A 27,710-nucleotide genomic window follows, 5' to 3' on the forward strand; every position below is an offset into this window, starting at 1 on the left:
TGGTCTTCAGCCACATTAACTGTCTTATTTAACTTTTATTTACTTACAACTGCTTGTATGTTTGAGTTACTCAAAATGAAGAATGACGGCAGGATGGGTTCCTAAGGATCAGCTGGCTGACCAGACCTGGCCACTGAAACCCTGCTGTAATTAGAATAATTTCCCTCCACAGAAACCAGCATCCTGAGAGGCCACCCTCAAGGCTGACTACAGCTAGGCCACTAAAACGTGCCACAAGACTCCGCAGCACCGGAAAGGCCTAAAGAAGTCCTCCTCATTCAGTCCCGGGATAGCGGGGCCGGGGGACCCCCGGGTATGAAGTTATCAGAAGAGGCAACAGAGATTAACAGACCGTATTGTTTGTTGTCCACGGTTTCAAAACACTTTCACATAAACATCGAGACTAGTAAGATTTCTGTCTAGAGAAACTGCCTTTAATTTTAGACACTGGGCTCATTTTCTCTGAGGAGCAGCTTATTTTGGTTAATAACAGAGCAGACACCAGAATTTTCTATCCTACAAAGCCTCTCTTCCCTGCACAGAAGCGCTGTTGTAATCATGAGATTAAGTCTGCTTATTCATGTGTGAAATGCAGACTTGATCTGCCTCTCATATTATAGGCTGCCTAGAGCAAACAGTCAGCATATTCTTCATAACTTCATAATACTTAACAACTGTAATATATTAAATTACATCTCACTTCCTTTATTGCATTTACAGAATACAGTAACACGAATGCATAGTATTTAAAGTAGTAAAACCCTGCTACCGGAAGCATGACCTTTGATCTTCACTCTTAAGCAACACAGGCAGGTTCTGCTATGAGACAGCAGGCATGTTACTCAAATAGCAAACATACAATTGTGTGTGCAAGAGAATAAGCACAAGCACAGGAAGCTTTGAGACAAACGTTTCCCAACTGTTTAAACATAAACGTCTGCAGTAAACCTACGCAACAATTCATCATCTTTCTATGTCTCATCCTAAAGATTTCAAAACACGTTAAACGCGTATTCACTAAAGGGTCTATATCTCAGAGGTCTTAAGCGACAGAAAACCAAAAATGCCGCATGGCCGTTTGTTTCAATCATAGCATATTTTCATCCCAAAAATAAGTGCTACGTGCCCTTTAGACACTGTAACAAAGACCACGGCGGACCTGGAATAACCCGTCTCCGAACCGTGCTCCCAAGAGTTGGCAAGAAACGAAGCACACACCCACCTTTTCCCCTCAACTCCATCTCTGACACTGTAACAACACTGCTTATGCACACAGGTGCATCACAGAAAGATTTATCACTAACCAGTGTCGCTGACTTTTTAATCTTCTTGCCTCTTACAACAGAAAGGGCTTAAATCATCACATAATATAAAGGCGTGATCCCCTTAATGCCATTCCCCCAATGTAATATTGTGCAATTGCAATCATTTATTTCCTTTTAATCAGAAACAGACAACTTCCACCACTGTGAGCCAAGACTGAACGTTTAAGATAAATGGCATTGAACTGGTATTTAGGAAATACTCCGTCTCTTGATGTCTCAACTTTTTAATACAAAAGAAAAGCCACACAAATCCCAAAGACTGTCTTGACAAAGGGCACGGGAAAATGGAAGATACACGTCGAAACCAAGCACTGCACAGTTGTCCTAACACATAACATCGTCAAGTAAAACAGATTAGCAGAAAACATCATTCTCTGTAGTCATTTTTAGGTTGCCGATTAGAAGCTAGGAAGTGGTAATATTTCCTTTAGCATCAGCAACTGACATCTACTACAACCCTCACAGTCCAGCTGAGGGTTACAATCGCCAAAACACTGCTTGCTGTATGCGTCTACAGGAGCGAGATAAGAGGTAGACTTCACTACTGACACCAAGCTTAGCCTTTACTTTTGTATCTGAGGCAGACCATGATAAGCTTACTGTTAGTTAGAGGTTTTAAACATATCAAAAGTTATACGCTCTTATACAGAGAGGAATAAGCTGCATTGAAATAGTCAGAAAGGGCATTCTAACGGCTAGCTAATTTCTGAACCTGCTTTTCCACAAAGTGTTTCAAAGCCTCCAGATCAGTCCACTAAGTTTAGTGCACTCCAGAAATGGGAGCGGTTAGCAGGAATGCTCATTTTTCAAATAAGAATCTGAGGTGATCCTTTAGTAACGAAGGACAGTAAAACAAGCCACGCTACCTATTACAAATACCGTGCAACGAAGCTCCCCCTTTGAAGTTTCTCCTCTCTGCAGTTTCCATCATTTACTGCACAGGAACATTAAGGACCTGAGCAAGGAGGAGTTTAGAAGCCCGTCAAGTCATCTTTCATATCAAAGCTCTCTCCTAAAACACTAACCTAATCAGGAGCTGACTTACAACTTAAGAGCTACTCTCAAAACACTACAGAAGAAAATTCACAAAGTGCCAGTTACCCAAGCAATGGGGACCCAATTAAATCTGCCCAATGCTTCAGGGATTAGCCTGTTTTCTCCAACAGCCCTGCAGTCTCTCCCCAGAGATAATACATACCGCTTTGGCTGAGATTTATTACTTGCTGACTAGTTCTTAACGGATGCTGTGTTATGATCTGGCCTGTGAATCCGAATGAACTCTGGTATAAGCAGACTTCTCAAAACCCTTACATAACTATTCTGAATTTAACGAACAGGAAACCTTAACGTACAGCACTTGAATATCAGAAGGCACTGACAAGGCCAAGAAAGAACAAGCAAAAAACCCTATAAAAGGATATTCATCAAGCTCTCAGCCCAATGGCCCAGCCAAAACCTTTCCAGGATGTTTCACTAGCACTGTACTAGTACTGTTCACTATTTCATAGAAGGCTGCAACTTAATTCACACTGTCTAGAGATGAAAAACAACATGCACATGCACAATTTAGGCTGTAAAAGGCAGGGGAAAGAAGTTTCAAACCTGTCTTAGAGATAATTACAGGGAAAGCTTCTACTGCTCGTCATCTAGCAACATACTTATCTGTAGGGCTTGATCAAATTTTCATCTATTTAAGACAAACGGTTAATATACTTCAGAAGTTTCAAGGAAGCAACCTAAAGACCAGCCTAACAAGCTACTAGTGTATCTCAAGTGCAAAATAGACCACATTAAAAAGTCAAATTTGAAGAAAATGACACCAGTTTCTTGTGAAGCATATCTGGCCTGGTTGGCATTTTCTTGAACTGTAAGAAGATACATCCATGACAGCAACAAAACACACACACAGCCAAGTCCCATATGCAGTTTAATATTTTCAACGGTCGTTTCAGCTGGGTCAGCAGTCCTCAGGAACCTTCGTCGAGGCACACGAACACAGAAAAGGTAACCTTACGCCTGGCGCACTCTTCAGCTAGCCGCAACATAACGGAGGCGTTCTTCAGAGGCAGCGTGGTAAAGACTTCATTTCTCCATTACAAAAAAAAAGTCTGTGATAGAAGCCTAACATATCAGTTTAGCTTAAAATCACGGTGTCAGAGAGGTTCACATTATTTTAATAAAGCTCATACACATTTGCCCAAATACGCTGTCATGTATGATGTTCAGCTTCGACTTCGGCCACCCCAGAGGGCTCTGCAGCGTAACGCAGCTGAGACGTTCACGCTACCACCGCAGCGCGGAGACAACCATCAGCCAGCAGCCCCCAGCAGCGCTCCGGGGGCCACACAGCTGGCGCTGGCACCCTCTTAGGGCTCTCTCGTGAGAGTCACTCCAACTTCACGCTACACACCACAGCACCAGTTAGAGGAGAAAGCGATTTTTAGGATTTTACTAAGCTAGCACATAGTATTTTTAAACTATTGTCAACAACAGTTCTCTACAATCAGAACGAGCAGAGATGCCTACTGAGCAAAGATTTTCCTGTCAGAAATTTTGCATTGCCCTTGAAATTTTAAACCACTGTTGAACTCCCAGGTGAAGGTAACACAGAAAAAGATACTGTAACACTTACCTCGGGCATCTCAGATACCACAGTATGTCCTCAGAAGGAAGGCAGTCAGCCAAAAGCATGGATTCAATAAAACTGTACACTGAAATATCACTCCATACAGCACCATTAGCAAAAAAGTGAAACTGAGAGGCTCAGCATTTGAATATCTTTAGTCTCACTCCAATTTATATCACTGTCTCTGTGCTTCACAGATCCACGAGATTTGCTTTTACCAGACACACAGTTTACACATCCTTCTAGGGCAAACTTCACTGACCGACAACCGGCCCCTCAAACACGTGTCATTAGCTGCCTGCAATTAGGGTTCTGACTCTCAAACGCCAGCAAACAAACGTGACCTGACATTAACAGCTGCCCATCCTCATGATCACTCTCTCCTGGCAGGAAACCCAAAGTGGCACCAGTTCACCATAACCGGGGCCTGCTGTTGAATTGTAGTAGCTTTGCAACTGCCTCCCAGAAAACTGAACCAATAAGGAGGGGACTTCGAGAAGCGCAGGCAAAACACGGTCAAGGCAAGCCGCTCCTGGTTGCAGTTTAGCAATCACAGCTATATTATTCTTTGCATTCGTGGTATTTTAGCCACAAAGCTACAAATCTCATTTGTGCAACCTGAGTGATGCACAAAGTCCAGTTAAGCTACGACTTATTTTAAAAGTAATTTTTTTTTTTTAATCTTAGAAAAAAATTAGACTAATATTCTTCATATGCTGGGCCATTTGATCACGTGCTACTTAAGCCACAAATAGAGCATCAGGACTGATTCTTACAGAACAATACATTTTGTAGGTCAGTGCCACACAGTAAAGCCCTACCAACAGTTGAAGTTGCAGCAGCTCAAACTACAACATCCATTCATGAAAGAATTCTTTCAATTTAGACCAGAATGTACTTCAAATTCCCTTAGCAACAGCAGCCATGCACTATTGTAAAGAGAACAGACCCAAGGTGAAATATTAACAAGAACTGAGAAACCTCACAGAAAACCTATACAAACAGATGGCATTATTTGGGTTTTTTTCTTTTAAATGCTATTTAGCATTTACAGCTGGAAGTGACAAATATCTAATGTGCTTTGAATATGCAAATTATAAGAACAGCACAAAAGAGGACAATGCAATTTCTTTTAAAGATAGACAGTCATAATATGTTGAAACAGACTGCAACCAATTTTCATACACTATTCATAATTACTTTATTACGCTGTGAAAGGGCAATCAGTCTCCAAATGATCTAATAATCTTGAGCTGCTCTTAACTATTTACATCAGTCTTAACTAAAACACAGGCTAGGTCTCCAGCTTTAAGTCAGTTATAATATTCTAATATTAAACGTGCAGTTTAGATATTTTCTTCCCCTCATACTCTCAAATTAGGACACAAGATTACCTATCAGCATTCAATTAATAAGCAGGAACTGATATTGTGTATCTCATGTCCGTTCCCAGCTCTCATCTCAAAGGAAAAACTATTATCAGGAAAGGGAAATCTGATTTTTGGCTCCTTTGTTAGATTTCAATAGGAAACAGAGCAAATACGGTATGTTTTGACTGCTTGTAAAAATAAATTCTACAGGGATCTGTTACTACGTCAGATTTAAGGGTTTTTTTTTTTTTTTTTTTTTGAATTACTTGAGGTGTATAGACTCTTCTGTTCTGGCTCAATCACCTTCCTACTGTCGTGTAATTTAACTACCTGCTGAGGCCACTCTGTCATCAGTCACTGACTAAACCCAAGAATCTTCACAACATGGAAAAATACAAATAACTAAGTTCCCAGGTCCAGCATGCAAGTGGGTTAAAAATAACCTATTCTCTGCTGGGTTTCTATAATCTTCCAAGCAATATACCTGGGGGTGGGGGGAGAAGAAAAAGGAATAAAGGGAACAAACAAAAAGAGCTTGCAAGAACAAAAAGACTCAAATTTCCCAAGGTCGAAGGAAGTTACATACTGGTCATGTTTTGGGTAAATATATTACTTTTGTAGACCGATTAGATTAGGGGGTTGAAGCCTCCCTAATCAGCAACGAAAGAAACTAAAGCCACAGCGTCATTTTTAGAATTAATAACTTTTTATTGCTAGCATTTTACCGGCTAGATGAATGAGAACAGAGATGTCAGAACTACAGATTAAAACCTTTAATGACCACATGCAATGACTAAACTCTCTGCACCTTCTCCAGTTCCCTCCAGAAACAACCCCCTCCCTCCCCAATCAAAACACAGAGGTCATGATCTTCTCAAATAAGATTAAAGCATGCACACATGCAAAACCGAACGGTGTTCAAACTACTAAACGCCTTAAATTTTAAACAATCAAACGAAATAAGAAGCTATCAGGCTCCAGATGCTGTTGAAACAGTTGTTGCCCAAACACAAAAAAAAAAAAAAAAACACCCAACTCAGCTTTATCTTAAAACCAAGTCATTTTGATCTCTATCAATAAACTCAAAAACAGCCCCAAAACCAAAGCACTTTTTCATTGCTGCTTTCAAGAAATTTCAAATCAGCAATCAATAACGTATCTGCACCAAGGGTAGTTGTAAGAAAAGGTGTACCTATCACAGAGCTTTCTGCAGCCAACTTACTTTTTAAAACAAACAAACAAGACTGGAAAACCTGCAAATGTCCAGCTTCTAAGAACTGATACTACCTCATTTCAGGTTTGCTGTTATTTCATGCTCTATTGTTGTCTCTGAATTATACCCGTTCTCGTAGAGAGGCCTAACCACACCAGATCATCCTTTCAAACTGCGCACGTTACTTCCCCTCATCAAGAGGCATACAGCCGCACTGCTAATGCAAAATTTACAACTACCATTTCTCCTGTGCTTTCGCTAACTGCAGAAAGCCAGAATTGCAAACCCACCATTATATGAAAAATATGTAGTTATAACAAACAAAATTGAACCCATCAAGTCTTATTTGTTCCAGTAGCAAGATGTTTATGCAATCACCAAGGACTTTTGTTGGCAAAACTTGACAAAGAAGTTTTCCTAAGGAAGGCCAGCCTGTTTTAATCATTTACATTTTTCAGCGCTATTTGTTCTCACTTTGCATCCAAAGGTCAGACTCAAACCACCACCCCAGGCAAACTTTGCAATAAATACTAATTTTTGTCCATTCTCCCGGAATGGCTTTCACCTTTGTTAAAGGAAGTTGAAGAATGGAAAACAGATTTCCCTCTCAATCTTTTAAAGATGCTTCACGACATGTTTTTCATAAACAGAAAGTTAATTAGCTTGTAGACAGTTTTTCAGGGTTCCCGTCTTTTATTGTTTTAATTCATAGCGTTACACGAACGTTGGCTTTAGCTTTCTCTAGTCATAGCGAAAGCTGCTTTGTAAAAATAGGCGCATCTGCATCAGAACCAGCTACAGAGCAAGGCTAAAAAAGGTTCAGCCGACCAGACAGTTTGAGCTATGCCAACTATTCTTCCAGTTTCCCTGACACAGCCCTTCCTCCTCCTCCTCCTCCCCAAAGCGCCTCTTCTGAAATCATCGCCCTATTTTGTACTTGTCAGAAAACATTAGTACATTTACCTACATGTTAGTGGCTAGTAAATTACTCGGAGAAAAGGTCTGCCCCTCTTGGTCTGAGCATCTCATTACACTGAGCACTTAAGTATATTACGAGCGGCTCAATGAGGCTTAAGATGGGAAAACGGAGCGAGCCTCCCCTCGCACACCCACACCACTTCTGCTGCCCTCCTGCAGCAGACATATTTCTAAGGCAACAGTGCTCAGCAAACAGAAGGATGAAAATCTCTGCTTAAAGATTCATGCAATCGACTATCAATATTAGAAATCCACAGCAGACTATTAGGTAGCTTTCTAGTTTAGGAATACAACGGTTAAGCCATCATTTCTCTTGTTTACACTCAAAATGCAAGAGAGCGCTCCTCAAAGTTTAGAAAACATAGACAATGTTCTTAAGTCACTTACAAATCGGTGTTTATTGATCATCTTTTTTATCTGAAGAGTCTATATTTTAAATCCACTGGGTTCAAAAGAAAAAAAAAAACTACATATTTTTAAAGCAAACAGTAGACATCTTGACAAGGAAAGAGACACTACAGCTCACAAAATTAACAGAAGTTGTACATAGGTTCGTTGACCGACCTGATCACATCTGTACGTCACCACTCTAGGAAACCAGTGACAGCTACTCTACAGCTTTTATAGAAACGAAAGCATCAGACGTTTGCGTCAAACACCGCAGGCTACGTGGAATTTCTGCTTCCTAATGCCTAGAAAAAACTGCTAGTTCTCCCCAGCTTTCTGAATCTCTTAGATAAGGGACTATACAGTAAGCCACATCCTCCAAAAATACCACAGCCCTAAGAAAAATACATCTGATCCACTTGCAACTTAGCTCCTTAAATGTCTTTGTTTTCTGCCCAGTGTATTCAACTAAACTAGAGTTGGTACTCGTCTAACTCAACATGTCTGGCTGAACGGAGCCACTGTTCAAACACACATTTCCCTCATTAGGCTTCCCTGTGTGGGCACTACAGTAACAACGACCGACAGAGGGACAAGGCCAACAGCTGGGGACTGCAACAGCTCCAGCCATCTCATTTTAATCCATTCATCTGTCAGAGCCTAGGCTAATGCTGCAAATACCCTTATTTTGAAAAACACTTAGGAAAAATAGCAGCATATCATGATCGTCTCAGCACACATATAGCTATTCCTGCAGCCTCTATCTTCAGAATTGTTGCTTATCAGTAACTGCATCTCAGGCAAAATATCACATCAGCGATATATACCAAGCAATTTCAAAAATACTCGCTTTCAGAGTTTTACTAATTTAACTCCTAATGCAGCATACAGTCTTAGCACAACCGCTCTTGATATTTGTCGAAACAGTCCCAGAACGAGGAAAGATAAACATAGGCATGCTGACCTAACATTCAGAGACAACTGCGTAAAACTACAGTCATTAAAGAACACAGTGCATCTCTGCAAGAGAATCTTGTTAAGAACCTGCAACACCCCGTTATCAAGACAAAACAGGGAGTTATCAGAAAGATGGCTTTTTCTACCTGTAAGCTTCAAACATATGAAACACTAACCTAAGTAGTTAGTTTGGGCTCTCAGTAGAGGACGTCCGGACAGCAAGTTGAATTCGCAACTGACGCTGAGGTAACTCCACTGAGTTCGGGAAGACCTGCATATTTTTTACCTGCTTAAATTTGGCCCGTTAAATAGGAAGTTCAGCAGTAGGAAGACTATCTCAGTGGCCAAAAAGCAATGGCATTTTGTTTCTGCACTTCCAGATTTTTTCCGGATAGAGAGCAGAACAACCTGTTAAGCACTTTACCTAGAAGTAGATGAATCACACATTCGCAACACAAAAATCACTGACCTTGTGACATTACAGAGTAGACTGTTCCTTCTGGCTACTCTTAAGGAAAAACAATATATAGCAGAACCCCCTCAAACCCAAGACAAACAGGCTTGGGATGAGTTTATTAAGAAATAGCTTATTTTCTTTCCTTTCTCCCACACCAAACCAAAACAAAAGCTCTCGCAGATGAGCTACTAACCACTGAAACCTGGAAACTAAAGCCCACTTTGTCCCCTTCACAGAAACGAGGGCAAGCACAGAAGGGCTCCAGAGGCACACCAGGAGTTTCTCCACAGCCTGTAGTAAAATCGCAAAGGCAGTCAGCACATTCCCACAGAACAGCTATATACATCGTGATGTTAATTAAAATTAAAGGCTGACCTGTTTAACACACAAGCAATTCACTGAAGCTTACCGACAAAATGAAGGAACCATTTCCTCAAAGAGCCATCATCACCTACAACTTTAACAAGTTGTCCACTTACGCTGAAGGCCACACCATAAAGGAGACAGAAAAGCATTTAAGATAAACAGTCACGGCTATTTTAAGTAAAACAAAAAGCACTATCAACTATAAAACACACACAAAGGAAGTGGTAGGATAGATTACGTCAGCCCATGCCTCAATTCATAAATCCTGACCGCAAAACAAGACAAATTCTTAACTGCCTTTCTCTGGAAGCCTGTTTTAAGTGCACGCATGCAGCTGAAGCCTTAAAATACACTATTGAACAACACTCACTGATGCATCACTTGCAAACAGGCACCCGGGGGGGGGGGGGTGTAATCCTAGTCAATTCTATCGTGCAGCCAGATCAAATAACGTTTCTCGAACTGCCAAGCACCCAGCCTGCCAGAGTACAATAAGCGCTCAAGTGCTCTGCACTCAAAACCACCTTTCACTGGTCCCAGAGACCTTTATAAAATAGTTTAAACACTACCAAATCACAGAGCTGTGGAAGAAAAACAAACAAGCAGAAGCTTTTAAATGGTGCTCCCACACAATTCTCAGCTTGCGGTTATGCACTGCAAGTGTCTGTCTTGTGATATTTGACTAGGCATCATAAACATTCAAAAATGTGACTGTCTCTAAGAACAAAACAAAATCTGACAAAAACGCAGAGCTGGTTGCACGTCTGGAACTAATTGCCTGCAGATTAATAGCTTCACATTGGAATACTGTTCCTCTGTCGGTAGGGTTTTAAATCCTGTTTACTTTAAAGTTTGAGCTCCCAGAAGAAACATACTGGTGGAGCACAGAATATTTCCAACTATACCTCACTGGATATCTGTTCTCGACTTTCATCTGTTTCATACCCAAAATTATTTTAAGTTTAAAAAAAAAAAAAAAGTCTTCCTGTCAACTGCCATTTTCACCCGCATGCAACTAAAGAAGTCCCATCTGGCTGGAAAGGAGGCCATCCAGCCACACAATGCCCCATGCAGTGCAAAGCCACATGTATTCAAGGGGAGCTTAAAACCAACTGTAAAACAAAGCAGAGCTGGTTTCTTCCTCGGGGAACGAAGTGGCCAAGCAGGTCTCCTGTCACTACCTCGGAGCAGGGGTAGAGTAAACATCGTTAAAAAAAGTTACACCGAGCACTGTAGCAATTACCACTTGAAAGGCATTCCGCCTTAAGAAGTGGGACGAAAAGGTATTTTCGATCACGGAGAAACAAGACACGCTCCTCATCGCCCGCGCTTAACACACAGAACAAAACAAGCAAACCAAACAATTTAAAACGTCGCGTCTGTTTAGCTGACGCTGCTTATATTTAGAACAGTGAAGTAAAGCGTTCGCCACGGAAATAAAACCTCGCAGCACTCGAGCGCTCCGCATTTCCTTCTTAGGCCAAGGAAATAAAACTACCGCCTCACCTACCAAGTTGATCCAACTTCGCTGGAAAACCCGGCACAGCCCAGAGGGGAGAAAACCAGGAGGGTCAAGCCGAGCTGTCCCCGCCCAGGCGCCCCCGCCGCGGGGACACCCCCGGCGGCGCGCCCCGCTGCCGGCCGCTCCCCGCCGCCGCCGCCCGAGCCGGCAGACGGCGCCCGGCCGCCCCGGCCGTGCCCGGCGCCGCGGGAGCGGGCGGGGGGCGCCGCGGGCAGAGCGCGCAGCTGGCGAACAAAAGGAGGCCCCGCCGCCGCCGCGCAGCAGCCGCCGCCGCCCCGGCCCCGCCGGCACCGGGGAAAACCCGGCGCGGAGCGAGCCCGCCGCCCGACCCGACCCGGCCCGGCCCGCACGCACCGGCCGCCGCCGCTTCCCGGTGCCGGCGGCGGGGCGCAGCGCGCACGCGGAGACACGCGCTCCTTCCCCCGGCGGCGGCGGCGGCGGCCCGCCTCTGCCTCCTCCCCGCGCCGCCGAGCCGGAACCGGGAGCCCCGTGATTGATGGCAGCTCTTTAATAGCGTGGTCAGCTAGAAAACGCATCTGCGAGCGAGATATTAGAGAGGCGAAGCCTCCCCGGCAGCGCTCAGCGGCTCACGTCGCCGAGCTGCAGCCGGGAATATTAATGCGGCCAGCCCCCTCGCCGCTACACACGCTCATCCAAACGCTCGGGGGGTGGGGAAAATGCAGATAAAACAGAGGGGTGGAGGGAACACATCCACGCACGGCATTCATTCCTAAGATGGATAAGAAAGAGATGCCTGTCCAGTGTCACATTAAAGACGCTTCTATACAAGGATTTTGTTGCAGTTTATTCAACCAGTAAGCCATTTTGTTTAAAGTCCTTTCTGCCACCTCTCCCTCCCCCCCCCATCAGAAACAGAAATCCATCTGCTGAGAAAAACGGTTTTCTAAAATGTATTTCGTTAGCAATGTTTTAGTAATGAATATCCTGTGCCTTCGTGCAAACCTGCAACTCGTCTGAACCTACCAATGTCTTACACTGCCCTTAACTACCACAGCCACGCTCTTCCAGCTGTTAGTACCAACTTAATTCAGGGCAAAGCTTTGCTATTTCCATCACAGAATAAAATGCAAAAAGTCATCTATGTAATCCATTACCTGAGGACAACATACACTTTTCCATGCCAAGAAAATCCATTTCCTAGCTGTGCTACAGTATTTCACCTTAAAGGGGGTGGGGGAATATACCCCCTCCAAGCTGCTTTACAATCCCAAGAAAAGAAGTAAAAATCAAGGTTCACAGAGCCAGTTAATGAGAGCAAGATCCTCAAGTACTGTCCGCTAAGTTATTTTTTCCAGATGCTCCATGCTATGCACAGCACCATACTTTCCCCTCTATTTATCCATAGGCACTTCTGTGTTGCTTTGTACCAAAGCTCAGGAGTCCGTCAGGAGGCGGAAAGGGCCAGCTTCAGAATTACTCTGTCCTTTCTAGAAATAGCTACCTTAAAACCATGGACACTGTTAAAGTACGAGCAGCTGATTAATTCTAATGCCCTTGCCATCTTGCACGACTGCTGCGATCAACACAAATCGAAGACGGCGTGTAACACAAGCCTGGCTCTCGCAATACCCACCGGACAACAGCTTCGCAACGGGAGCCCGTCCTGAAGTAAGAACTGGTTGAAAACAAGCTTCATAACCAAGTAGCTGGGTGATAGCTCCACACCTGCCAGGGCTGAAATCAATCCCAAAGTCAGTACAAAACAGCCACACTCCATTTATCCTCACTTCAATTTTCTAAATCAAATAAGGCCTGACACCTGGCAAGTCACAGAAAGGAACTTATTTCTCCAGTGTGCATTTAAGAACGCGTTCACTTCCAACGACTTCCAGAAGAGCTTCCCAGCAGTAAGTTAACTCAGGCCAAGTTCCATTTATTTGAAAAATACCCCGTGTGACAGCACTTGGCCAAAAGCACCTTACCCACTTAGGACAGAGGTCCCAGCCACTTGGGAGTGCAAGTGCTAAAAGTCAGTACATATTGGAAAAACACATTTCTTCAAAAAAAAAGTAAAGCTGTAGATTCTTTTCGTATCCCATTGGGATCAACGCTGCGAGATAGTGCAGAGCACAGCATCCAGCATTTTGAACACAGCCACAGGACTGGAGGGGATTCTTGACCCTCAGACACGGTCTTGCAAATCCAGGGCAAACCAGCGTCAGCGTTTTGCGGTGTGGTAGATGGCAGTGGAGTCCTCTCGAAGCCCCATTTGTTTTTAAGACAGCGTATTGGGGATTCTTGAGTGAGCAGAACAGCTACAGCATTCAGCCACGGATATTAGAAACAACTGAACTTTCACTAACTGACTTTCCTACGCGATAAAAGAGATTTGCCCCCATTTCACAGTTATATTCACAGCATACACCCCCAAACTCCATTTTGCGATAGGGATTTTGTTTTTTTTTTTTAATCTTTTCGAGAAAAAAGAAAAACAGATACAAGAGATGAAATTGTTTATTGGTCATGAAACACACCTTGGCGAGTCACAGCATTAAAACCTTACAACAGCTTTCCTTTTACCGCCAGCATCAGAAGTGCACAGCTCCGAAAAAGGGGAGGGGGAGAAAAAAAAAAATATATCGAGCTACGCATACACGAAACCCATCAAGCCTATTTAAACAAAAACTACCTCCAGGAGGGTTAGGCAAACATACCGCAGGGAACAAGAGCTAGAGAGGGCCTGAGCGGAGATTCACGGAAGGACCCAGCCGCCTTGGGCCCGCCGCGCCGGCGGCCTCGGGGGCGACGCAACGGGGAGAGGCGCGACTCCGCGCGCTGCCCACTCCAGGCCGGGTTTCCCGGCAGGCTCCGTTTATCACAAGGAGCCGGTCGTGCCGAGTACCATTAACAGAGAATGAAAGGAGACAAGGGATGCGGTTACCAGCAAAGCACTCCGCACGCTGCAGGCCTAAGCAGGCAGCCCAGGCAGCTGACATCTAGATTTTATTCTCAGCGTTGTAAGTAAATAGGGCACCTGGCCGAAGAAACATTAAGGTCGTGGCAATAAACAAAAGCTGGAAATCCAAAAAAAAAAAAAAATTAAGGCTTTGACTCACCGTCAATAATTCATGAGGGTGTTTAAGAGCACGTATGCTTACACCCACACATACCTTCTCTCCTTAAGGCGACGAACTGGAAAGCACCCGTTAACTTGCAGTCGTCTCTGTTTCCATTGCTTTCTGCGAATACCGCAACACTTTGTACACGGTACCTACGCACTTCAGCTCATGAAAGACTGAGCACCGAGAAGTGACAGACAGCCTATCTTCAAAGGGCTGTAAATGTGCTGCTTTCTAGACACACTACTCAGGAGGCGAAGGAATAATTCATAACTTCTCACAAGAGTCTTAGCAAATTTGAAGACTATTAAGCACAGCTATACCCCCCCAAGCCCCGCGATCTCAGAGCTGCAGCACTCCGCTCTCCTTCCGAGAATCGGCCATCAGCAGGTATGCACAAATATTTCAGCCGCTAGACAAACTGCTCCAAAGGAGCAGTTTAAGGTCTACCAGATAAGCATACACTTGAAACACAAACCAACTGTAAGCACACTTAATGAGATCAGACAGATTAAATGGGTAAATTGACGACTTTTTTTTTTTTTAAAGACATCCAAGACAAAGAGGTCCCACAAACATTTAAAAGCACTGTTTACTCCGAAGTCATCTAATGACTTTTTTTTTTTTCTTTAAGCAAGTTCAAGCACACTGCCTGGCTAGCACACACTGTACTGAAGAAACAAAATGCCTTAAACTCGCTTTCAAGAACACACGGAGAGCCGATCGTGACAAGTGTTTTCTAAAAGCTAATATAACGTTGCTTGCCTGCCTTAGGCAGGCAACAAGCATAGCACATTAAACCCTTGCTAAGCTGAACCTATTTATAAAAGGGGACTTAACACTCTTTTTAGAGCTTCACGTAGAGCAAGCCCTTGGGACTTGGCAGTGGGGTAGGGGGAAGAGGAAGGGAGGAGGTTCAAGGAGAACAAGCTAACAGCTCAGTGTTACTGTCACAACACTGCTTTTGTTGCGGGGCACTTAATTCCGCTCCTCAAAAGCTTCCCTACTGGCACTGACGCTACACACATTTCCAGCCATAATAGCAACGATGGGAAATCTCCACTAAAATAAAAAGCCTGAAGTAGAGACAGCTTAAGCCTGAAAATGAGCTAGAAAATTCTTGAGATTAACAGTCAATTGAAGATTCCTTAGCAGAAGGGAGGAAGAGGTGGCTGAGCTGCTACTATGAAAAGACCGCTCTCAACCGCTCAAAGAGCGGTTTGTTTTCAATTCCACATGGAAGCATTTGGGCTCTGCCTACTCTAAACACAAAACCTTTGGTCAAGTTAGAGGTGACACTTTCCTCCTTTACCAATAACGGACTGTTTTATTTGTATAAACACAGCTGAGGATAAATGATACTCAGCTCTTGATGAGATCGTTATTACTGTCTACACACAAATTTCTCCAGCCTGCTCAAAGCCGGCAAGTCCTGTCTACACTTGCAGATCTGATGAGCGCGCATAAATACGTATCCAGCAGATGACACGATTTTTAAGCAGTTTCTTGCCCCAGCACTGATTCAGTGATATATATTCAGTAATGTAACTGCTTGCTACTCAGTTATATTAAGGTGCTTTTCTACAAAGTCATCTCCGTGAGGAAAGTCAGTTTAATGCTATTATTGCTTCAACATAATCAAGAGGCCGTTTCATTCTGTAATCCAAGCCTGGCTTAGGAGAACGTAACTGCACACAGCTAAACAGAGTCCTATCCCCTCCCTCTCCAGCAAGTTCACATAGGCAGCAAGCAACAGTCTTTGAAAATCAGCAAAGGAAGAGTTACTTTAATTTAGTATATAACTGCTGATGTTTAGATCAGCCATTTTCTGGCCTTTCCTTAAATCCCCAAACAGAATCTGTACTCCTCAAGGGTCATGAGCCTTCAGAGGTTGGGGTTGTTTTTTCTTCTTTTTTTTTTTTTTTTTTGGACTTCTAAGTACGCAGCATCCAACCCACAACCTGCTAAACCGACCTACCAACGCTACCACGCGCTTTGTGGCTCAGAAACTATGACCACTTTTTTTAAATGAGGCTTTTACACACAGGAATAAAAACGCACCTCTCCTTTTCCATACTTAGAAGTTGGTGTTCAGGTTCATATTTCAGAGGAGCACAAGCCAAGCTTTAAGCCCTTACATGCCGCTGTTAAACCTGACACCACCTCAGTACTCCGGGAGAGCAGGACCTTACCTGGTACGCGAGAGGCTGACGAGCTCCAACAGACCCAACCTCATTTTAACCACCGCGGAGGGTTCCACAGGCGAACGGCCCGTAACGACCGGACCGGGCGCCCCGGCATCCTGCCGCCCCCGGAAGGGGTGCCGGGGATAAGGCGGCACCTCCGCACCAAAGCCTACCCGACAAGAACGAAACACAAGTGGAAATTTCTCCAAAGAAAACAAAATAATCCCCAAGCCGTACTTACCGCTCGTTAATACGAAATCGTTTAATCGCTCCAAGTAAAGACAAAAGTTACCTCAGGTCCCTTCCCAGCCCGTTCAGAATCTGTGAGGCAGCCAAAAAATTACTGTTTGTACAGTCAGTGCACACCTTAGCTGAAGAAAGGGTGATAGGGACTTCAAGGGCATAAAGTCCCGCTCAACCCCATTTCACAAAGCTTTGAAAAAAAATCTTGCAAGTTATTTCTATACAGCTCAAGATTTATCAAAAAGCTAACCTTAATAGGTGCCAAAAAAGAAAAAAGTAGCTGTCAAGCCTGCTAGGAGTTATCCTTAGGATCTCAAGTCCACATACAATTAAATGAATGTTCACAGTAGTGTGAACCCATACCCTTCTCCCTATTCTCCCTCAAATTGTGAGGGCAATTCTACCAGCTAGATAAACCCTTGAAATCAACTTCAGTATGCCTAAAAAAAAGCTCAAGTTAAAACTGAATACAAGGGAGAGGCAGAGGAGGAGAGACAACAGTTGAAACCTAATTCAAGGAGGCTGCTGCAAAGGAGTTGTGCCTCAAATTCAGCTAGGAGGAAAACAGCATGCTTTCTTTGGGAAGAGTTCAGTAAAAATGACAAAGGGTCATATGGATGAACAAGCTGAGGAACTCAGCACTTGGCAAGATGTTTAAAATAAAAGCTCTTATGCACTTTGATATCTTCTAGACGTAATAAATCCATTTGGGATTTTGTGACCAAGCTGCAAACAGTGATAAAGGTAACTTGAAACCCCAGCTACAGCTTTAACATCAGGAAATCAAAAATAAACTAGGCAAGATAACGAATTAAGCAAGAAAGGTCCTGTTTGCAAGTTGGAGAAACTACCTTATCCGGTATTTCTCCTCTGCTGTTTCCTCTGCTCCTTAGTGACTAATACATAAATTCAACCTTCTTTTTGTAGAAAATACCTGCTCTGGGAAGCACCAAAGTGCAGTACACACTCAACCAGGAACATCAAAACAAAATCCAATTTTACCTGAAAGATTTTGTGGTACGCATACAGCAAGATGTCAACCTGTTTAGCAACTTCTTGCATTTAACTACAAGATTTCTTTGGCATATAGAATTTATTATTTTAAAAAGGTATTATCTCAAATAAAATAACAATAAAACAGGAAACAAGTATTTGCCAAGGGAAAAAAAAAGCTAGATTTAAAAGGAATAATTAAGACATCTGAAGATTTAATCACTGAGTTCATGTAAAGAAAGTGTAATGTAAATGAAAGTAAAGAAAAGCAACCCACACAAAACAAAACCCTTAACAGTTTGTTGTAGGAAAAAAAAGGGGGGGGGGAGGCACTAAAGAATGGGAGGGAAAAGTAAACTAACACATCTTTTTTTCAACTCTTTATCAAAGCAACTGTAAAACAATGGAAGTTTGCCCAATCTTCCTTCCAATTTCAACTAAAAGTAACTTTGGGAATGGAAAATATGATACCTCTATCAACAGCCTCTGGTATGTTTAAACTATTATAACATAAAGCATACTCATTCTCACAAGCTAAAGGAAATGACTGCCAAATGCTTCCTTTATAATCTCTCCAGAATAAGATAGATTCTTTACCAGGAAATTTTCTCAACACACCAAGTATAGCACACACTGAAGTAAAAGATACGTACATTTTGATATGGATTTATGGTCTCTTACTAAAGTCACAGCAGAGATTAAAAATGTGACTATAGCTCTCAATTTTTAGCGTAATAACCGTTTTCACATTCAAAGGCTTCAGAAAAATCCAATTGATTTTTTTTAAATCGACGATAACCACAGGATGTGACCATAGCTATAATAATCTTTTCCTCAGGAGGGTCAGATAAGCTCTAAAAACAGGAAGTTTTTACTATAATCTTGAAAAAAAATATTAAGAATCTGGAACCAAAAGACTCCAGTTCAGTTGCAGCTTCATGTGCAAGAAACCTTTGACTTCCCGAAACTATGGGAGATGATACCTAGGTATGGAACTTAATCCAGATTTTATTTTCCCCTGCTCTCTATGGAATAATGTGAGGGTAGCCATTTATTCTTCTCCCTTTCCCTCCCCAGCTCATTTATAATCATAAATGAACAAGACAACCTCCATCTCACAGAGAGAATCAGTGTTTCTGCCAAAAACTCATACTTGCCCACATGCACATGCATCCACTACATAAAAGAACCCTCCCCAACCCCCCCCAAAAAACACAAGCAAAAAAAAAATCCACCCACCACTATAGCAAGAATTGCAACCAAATATCAGGCATGCCTTTTTCTATTCTCTATCTTAAGAGATTCAGATTTTAAAAAAAAACCAGAGCTTTCACTCTACTGAAAAAGGTCCCTCTACACTTTGGGAGACTTGATAAAAAGAAAAATGTTTAAATGTACTGCTCAGAGTGCAACGTGAACTTTCTCAGATCATGCAGAATCATCTAAGCGGTTTGCTGGTCTTCAATTGCTTTGATTTGTTTTTAAAGAGATAAGAATACCTGAAGTGGAAACACCTTTCCCACAGCCGTCTTCAGCTTCCTACATGGAGGCTGTAAGTGAACTACAGGGAAGCAATAGATTTTTGATAGCTGATATCAACCAGTTAACGGTCAAAAAAGCCTTTCAAAATTATTTTCACAATAAGCTATTTCTCGTATCATAGATGAAGAGGTAGCAATTAGTTAAGCGCATACTTTACAGGAGCGAATTAAATACCCTCCCCTGAAAACAGTGGAGACTGCTGTAAATTTTAACGTCAATCAGTTCTGCGCTACTTGTCAAAACAACCCACGTTTTCCCATCAGCATTAAACACAAATCACACTCCTAAGTGCTTTAAAACCCCATTCACCCAGAGCCTGTTCTGAAAGTCAGGCTCTGAACTTCCTTCTAAATGCTGAAGTAAAAACATACTGGTCTCGACTAACTTCTTCCCTCGGTCTTTCACGTAACACGGCTAGGACAAACACACATAAATCTCATGCCTTTAGGAAGGCTCTGCTGTTTTCCCCCGGCACTCTTCTTTCAGTGGCCTATCAGAAAAGCAATTTAACACAAGAGGCATGCCAGATCTTCTGTTCAGTCGTCTCTTCTTGCACCCTTCCCTCCTATTCCAAACTCGTGCTCCAAAAACATCATCTCCGATGAAATCAACTACTGCAGCTGGCAAACTACGCCCGAACTGAAGCACGCGTACACGTACGTATCAAAGGGACGCTGCCACAAAACAAAGCATGCACCGAAGAAAATATTTACATGTTCTACAGGAAATCACACGAAAAAACAAACATCTTTGACAACACAAACGCAAGTTTCCTGCGAGGCAGGTTTCTAATATTAACAATAAGCAGCTTTAAAGCCACTAAATGGAAACGTAAGAAACGTTCTCTTTCAGTGCAAAGGACTTCAGAGTAACCACCGACCATCAGCTCAGCCCCAACATGGCGGGGCTGCAGCATGCCACCTAGTGTCAGACTGCGAAAACAAATGTTACTAAACACCCACCAAAACACCGTGTTCAGAAACCCAAAGAGCATGTGGAGACTTGACTTTGCAGTTCAACTCCTCAGGTTTCCCTACAAGCGTGCCAAGTCCCACCTGAAAGCATTGAGAGGAGACATAACGCACGAAGTCGAGCAACAACAGAAAAGAGTTCTCTAACGTACACAGCTCCCGCTCCAGCTAACAACTCAATTCGTTAAGCAAGACGTGAACTGAAGAACAAAAGCAGTCCGCGAAGCGCACAGAAATCCAGAGGCACGCAGGCCGATCTTCAGACATGCTATACAGAAAACGTCAAGCTGTTCCTCGCGTGGCCTATGAGCTATTTATTTCCTTCTCTTCTGAACACAACACCGAGCCTTTGATTAGGATATCGACTGCTGAATTTTAATGCCAGTGTTTTGTCAGTAACAAGCATACACGTACACCTCAGCTTCATTAATAATCCATTAAGACCTGTATTAAGGCTTGGCAGGCAACTTCCTCATGAAACAAAACCTGTTTCTTTGCTTTTCAAGAACTGAATGTGCCAAGGGTGGCTTATCAAGATGTGAAAACGTAATTGAAAGGTTGCGCTTTCCGTTTCGGCATCCCTAATAAAAGCATCATTAAGCAGCCACAGAACACACCACAGCAGCACATCCACTCTTCCTGCTCTAACTTCCAGTCTGTCAAGCTTCAGACTGAACATTTTGAAACTACAGATCTGCAATAACACACCCATGTAATTTCACAGTCACGCATCCGCACACAGGCGGTGAGAAGGATAAGTATCCTCCCACGTGACCAGCTGGCCAATATACAAAAAGGGTCCCGCTGTCCGTGTTTAACTTCCGTGAGGATGCCGGTGGGCAGCTCAAGTGTTGGCTGAAAAAGATACATTAAGCAGGGAACTGAAGGAGTGAGCTACCAAAAAATTCAACTAAAAATATAGTTTAGAGGAGCAGAGGACACTGGAAAGCTAACTCAGCTATAATCAAAGCCAGGATTTTCAGTCTCAGTGGCGAAGCGTCATTGTTAAAGTGGTTAAATATTAACACTGCGTGCAACTTGAGAAAAGTAACGTACAGCATACTCCTGGCCTCCCTGCACAGCTGGGTGAGCAATGGTTCCTAGTGCATTACCCAATCCAGCCCCAACAGCACCTACATTTTTCCCGAGGGATGGGCAGCCACATACATACAGCGATGAAACCCTAACGGGGCCGTTGCTCCCCTCGCTGCTTCCACCTCAACGAAGTCTACAATCTTTTACACCACAGAGAAAGGAAGACCCAGAGTAACTCCAGACCACAAGCCAACTCGGCACATATTCACAGCAGAAGGGATAGAGAGGGTCAAGCACTGCACAGAAATACATAGGCAGAAATGTTTATCAAAGGCCACGGTCACCTTGCAACATCAGAACCCTCTCCCCCAAAGTAAGGGTAGGGGAAAAAATTATCAAACGCCTGTGGGTAACAACTGTAACCTTACAGTGAGACACCACTCAGTCGACATTTTGAATCATCTGGGCAAGTCAATGCAGCCTGTACCAACTTCCTCCTTCACAGTTTACTCTTAGGCTCATGAACACTAAACCGACGTTTCACCACCTTGTCTTAATTTTGCGATGAAGTTTTGAGGTAGGTGAGAGTTTAATAGGCTTTTGCATTTTAAGCCTCCTTTCTCCTAGTAACTTTCTGGGTACGTTTAAGCTTTTTTTCTAGCCTGCTGATTCATTTCTACGTTCTCAAAGCCTCCTTTGAGTAACCTCACTCCAACTATAGTATTATCTGCGGGTGGCAAGTCACAGCTGAAGTCAAAAATGGGTATTTATTTTTCCTGATGACAAGTAGTTTTAAACAATTCTAGGCAATTGCATTCCATAACTCTGCACGGAGTATGCTGTTTAAAATGCTAAAGAACGCAGGAATTCAGTGCATTCCTGAAATTGATACTTAACAAAAATCTGTCACAGCTTGTATCAGGACTAAGAATAAATAAAGCGCACTGGTTTTGGCCAAAGTTTCACACAATATTTGTTTTCCGCGTGTGGCTTGGGAGTTTGGGATTTTTTTTTTTTTTCTCCTAGAAGTGGTTTATCTTCTTTTACTCACCCTCTCCAACACGACAGAACACACTAGTGATCTAGTGCTAGTACAACATTTGATTCAACGTAGCTGACAGAAAATAAAGCATGCTTTTTTGTTTTTTTATTTCTGGTCTATCATCATTTCCAGTTGAAACTGGTTGCTTTTCAATCCGACTAAACTGTACCTATTCATCTGCCCAGTGTTTTATTCCCCCAAAATGTTAAAAAGGCACAATCTGTCCAGGCAGGATCACATAAATACACAGAATCCTTACTTCAAACTACTCTAGTAACTTCTCTGGAACTCTTCACAGGACACCCATAACCAGCATCCACAGATGTGCAACATGTATTTAAAATAAGTGGACCTCACTGGACAAATGAGGTCAAGAGCAAGCCCGATAACCCTGTCTGATTCAGTCCTTGCAGTGCATACACAAAGTGCCTTCCATCGCTTCCACTACAAAGAAACCCGTAATTAGACTTCATTTTTGTCACTTCATCCAAAGATTAAAGATAAACAGATACAACTGTGTTTTGTTTCAAGAAAATACTTTGAAACCAAATAGCTCCCAAGAATATCACTACATCCATCTCAAAAATAAAAGTTTTATCATCTCCCCTCCATTAACCCACCTTCATATTTGAAGCAATGTTTTGCTCTTCAGTTTCAGGGTTTGACTTGGGGTTTGGTTTGTTTTTAAATAACCTTTAAGATGGCTCATTGTTGATTAAACCATTTTCATGCTTCAGTGAGTTTGATTCCTATTAGTTCAGACTGCACTGAACACATTGATTTTGACTATACTCAGGATCAAGAGAAGTGTAACAGCTTCTGAAATTAAACAACTGCTCACAACATTAAGTAGAAAAATACGTCCACGGCAATAATGTGCAAGTGTCCAAAGCGCGCTTTAGTGCCAACAAAAGCTAACAAACATGCCTGTAATAACTTTAACCTTAACACTTAAGAAAGAAAACTCCATGCGTTACAGACAGCTCAGCTCTCGTTAGCGTTGCTGATAAAAAGCTGTAACGCTGAGAAAAGCACGAAATTAGAGCCAGCTCATCTTCCAGCTCTGAATTACCATCATTATACCACAAAAATCACCACGTTGGGACTCAGCCTCCTAAAATAGAAATCACAACCAGAAATGGCCTACCAGGCTACTTTTTCTCCTCCTAAATGAAGCTTTTATACCAAACAAATCCATACAGTTCATGCATTATAGACTTGCAGAGCCGCACTGCGAATCAAATATTTTATTCCACAGCCTGCAGCTATTTCCCACATTTAATAACTGACATGGGAGACAAGTTTTAAACTTCCATCAGGCTGAAACAATTATTACCCTTAAAACCTCTCTTAAGTCAATGGTAAAAGTTAACTATTTGTATTACCTGAACGTGCATTAACAAAGAACACTCATTTTTCCAGAGGAAAAAGGTGAAGTATACGCAGTAAAACCCACAAGAGCCCCAACTGCACACCCTAAACTTGTCTGTACCAACATGGCCACACACCCCCCCCAAGCCATTGACATATGTTTTTTAAGGAATAAATACATCATTTTTGTCACACGCACCAACGAGAAGGGGCAACAGTCTGAACAGACACTGTGTTTGCAGATATAAATATTCTCCAGCCCTGTAAGAACCAGAGTTACAACTTTCGATAAGGCCTTAAGCAATTGGGGGGGGGGGGGGGGGCTGTTGTTCTTTTTTTCCCCCCTCCCCTCCAGTCATTAGGGAAACAGTTCTCACCACTTAAAAGTTACCTGAATTAAATGACCTGGAAGTTGTCCTATTTTTACAAAATGGTTACCAACACTGTTTTCAGGTTTTAAAATATTTGTGAAGAGAACCTCAACTTTTCATTTAGGAAGTTGAGGTAATAGCGAGAGCCATCCTGGACTCTCGCGCGCTAAAATGCCATCAGCACTTTTAACCCTCTGCCATGGTCACATACAGCTGTTTCATGGATGTTACATCCTACTGCAACTATCAAACCCGAAAGGAATTTGATACGGAACTTACTATCCTACGCTGGAGTTGGACGCTAAGCGACTAAAACATCAGCATTCGGGGTCTTCACAATCTCTAACCAGGAAACGTCCTCTCAAGGACGGTTACTTAATTATTTGTGAAAGGATCACGAGACTTTACATGTAAATATAAGAAAAAGAAAATCACATTTGAAGTGTTGCACGGTCAGTTATAAACACTAGAAAAAAATCCCTACGTGATACCTCAGAGTGGAATTTGCACATTGTTGTATCTTTTATTACCAGTTATTACTAACTGCTAGAACGAAACATTAAAAAAAAAAAACACAAATCACAGCAGGCAAACCCACCTGTTCTTGCTCTTTGAATATCTGGAGGCAAAATGCAGTATTTCACCTCTTATCCGAGCTAGTAAGAAAACGCCATCAAGTATGAGCCATTCATCCTTTTATTTACACTCTATAAAGGCCTGAAAAGCTGCTTAGCTGCTTCAAATATCCAAACGACTGAAGTCGGCACGAAAATGCTCGGGTAGAGCAGGGGCACTCTCCTTTCTTTTGAAGCCTTGTGAAGGAAGCCCCAAGAGCTAAATAATGAAGACGCCTCTTCCAAAATAACTCTTCAGGCCATGTTCACGCTTCCAGCACACCGAGATGCCACGAGCTTGGTGCAGCGCAAGCCGGGAGGAGCGCGTAACAACTTCCAGTGCTTCCCTTCAGTGAAATGCAGTCTTTGCACATGCAAGAGGGAAGGGAATACTAGCTGGATTTACAGCGCCCTCTAGAGTCTTTTCCTTCTTAATGACATCAAGTGATAAACAAAACACAAAGGCCCTCATTTATTTAAAGGATTCATACCGCTCATACCTGCAGGTTCCCGAAATCGATAGTTTCGCACAAAAGCTGAGATCAGACCCATTACGGATCGTTAGACACAAAAATGTTGTCCAGACATCATGGGAAAAGGGCCTGAAAACTAGAGCATCATCATCCGTAGTGTATGGTAACAACATATACATGTTTTATTTCCTGCATTTACATAAAGCATGCACATCATCTACACATGCAGAGTTCCTCCCTGGAGGGGAGGTGGGGGGAAAGGATGAAACAGCACAGGTGGAACGGTGCCTCATTGCCTCAAGCAACTTTGGCAGTTTCCCACAACTATCAGCATCTTTAAGTAGGTTTTTAGCAGTTCTGCAGGCATTAATCACAATCTCCTTATGTCGTTTAAGAAGATACTTCCACAGGGTCTTTCACCTGCAGCAGTAATTCTACCTGTTTGCCGAAAGCGATATGATATGCTACCAGGTGTACAGGTGGTTCTGGTTTTAAGAAGCAACTGCACTTAAAAGATGGGACATTTCTAGGAAAAACGCACAAGAAATGCACAGGCTGTTTTCACTGTGAAATGCGAAGCGAGTCTGAAGCTGAAATAATTTAGCTTAAACTGGATGGAGAAGAAAAAGATTCCTTTCTGCTCACTGCACAAAGTCAAAAGCCAATAGATTTGAAACATGCCCTGATCTAATCAGTAGACACAGACAGTATCAAAACACTTGGACAAAGACACACCTCGAGAGGAGAGCAGTGCCGTCTGGGTGCCGCTCACAGAGCTCAAATACACGCTCAGGAATCAACACCAACACTGCTCCGAAACGCGCACGGTCCGGCACTATGACTTAGCCAAACAGCAGAAGGCTGTTCATAGTTGTGTGATGCTACAAAACTGAACTTTCACCGAGTTTAATTTATGAAGGGAGGGTATTTTTACTATATACAGTGCAGCTTTTTTATTATAAAGAGCACTACATCCAGAGCAAGAATGCTCTGCCTGTAAAACTTCCAATTTTCCTATAATAGTAAAAAAAAAAAAGTTCCTGATTATAAATATTGCTAAACAACGACAGACACCTACCAGTCAAGTCTCTTGAATCAATTATTCATGTACATTTGCACCTTTTCATTCCCCCACTTCTGGTATTTGAAGAGGTTTTTTCCTTCACTCCCAGAGGGAGTTAGTTATCCATTGTATTGCCTAAACAAAAGAACTGCGTGTAAAACATTTCAGTGTTTCAGTAGTAACCAAACTTCAAAATCATCCATGCAGAACAGCTCATTTTCCTCTCACAAATTCCCATTTTGAGATGCTTTGCCTAAGCAAGAACATCATCTTCTGACAGTCTTCTCAGTCTGTCTCCTAAAGACACCTTCATCTATCAGAATATTTGTAACTGCTTTGACTTCTGACTCATTTTTCTCCCCGTGAAAGTTTAATGGGGTGGGGAGGGGGGGGGAAATAATGGGAAAGCTAGGAGTAGAACTGCATTGTAGTTGTCATCAAGAAACCTATCACAAACCAGAGAAATTTAATCAAGACACTTCTTCTGTTGGGGTTAGCACCTCCTTTCCTTTTGTTTCCCATCTCAGTTTCGTGGAAGCACTGAAGTTCAAGACAGAAATGACTCCCCAGCCTGTATACTCACAACCCAGAATAACAGCTATGTATTCAGTTCAGAGAAAATACCAACATGCTTATCTAAAAAGAGGTAAAGTTTTCTACATCACGTGCCTATTAATTTTCTACACTTCCCCAGGTTCATTTTTAAAAAAACGCCTCATGTGGGACAGACCTGTATTCCTGTCTACTGACAGGCAGAGGAAAAAAAAAATCAGCACTTTACAATGGCATCATGCAACCTAACATATACCCCTTTGCGTAAACCTCCAACAACCCAACAATCTGAAGGGGTTTAACTCTTGGAATTCCCGCGAGTAAGAGTCCATCTTGGAAAACACAGCTGTTTCGGACATGCTTGTCATGGCTCAGAGAAAACACGATGTATGGGTTTCCATCCTTATCAGCCTTTTACCAAAACGGAGGAGGACATGAGCTACTGATTAGGATCACCACCACACTAAGGAATTCAGAGAAAGGTATATACTGCAGAAGGCGACATGGGCGTCTTCCCCTAAATCTGAAGGGCATGGGCACTTTGATGCCTTTTTTCCTATGTATGGACTCTTTTGAAAGAGGGTATGCATGAACTGTCTCTGGATAGTATCAGGCAACGTCTTCATACCCCTGGAAAACCTAACCAGTATTTAATCTTTAATTTCATAAAGTGATCCAGCCTCCATGTCAGAATCGTTCTTTCCTCAGATAAAGAAGTTGAATAGATATGCTACCATTCATACGACAGATTAATAACCAAAAATACTTCCCCTCATTACTGGCCCCGCACTGTCGGCGGCTCTAGCTGCCTCCCTTATCATGAGGTGAATAAGGCTATTAGGTATTCAGGAGAATATTAAAAAGTCAGTAGAAAAAACAAGTCATCTACCCCAAATCTGTCCTATGGGTGTGCTGATAGCAAAGAGACACCACAGACAGTTAAAGCTGCTCAAAAAAAATTGCTCCTTCTCTA

General features: G+C 42.6%; 1 protein-coding gene across 8 annotated transcripts in view; it reads right to left on the reverse strand.

The window, feature by feature from the left end:
• RERE (arginine-glutamic acid dipeptide repeats) overlaps positions 1–27,710 on the reverse strand; it is a 253,914-nt gene that overhangs the window by 189,898 nt on the left and 36,306 nt on the right. Inside the window, exon 1 of one of the 8 annotated variants that reach the window (XM_068915495.1) lies at positions 11,556–11,856. The exons of 2 other annotated variants lie outside the window; for them this stretch is intronic. The gene's annotated coding sequence lies outside the window, so the exon portion shown is untranslated. Of the gene's footprint in view, positions 1–3,957; positions 4,421–11,185; positions 11,314–11,555; positions 11,857–27,710 lie in introns of those variants that run through there. 5 more of the 8 variants (XM_068915490.1, XM_068915488.1, XM_068915492.1 and 2 more) reach the window with 5 other exon arrangements.

This window comes from Struthio camelus, chromosome 21 (assembly GCF_040807025.1).
Source record: "Struthio camelus isolate bStrCam1 chromosome 21, bStrCam1.hap1, whole genome shotgun sequence".
Taxonomy (NCBI): Eukaryota; Metazoa; Chordata; class Aves; order Struthioniformes; family Struthionidae; genus Struthio; species Struthio camelus.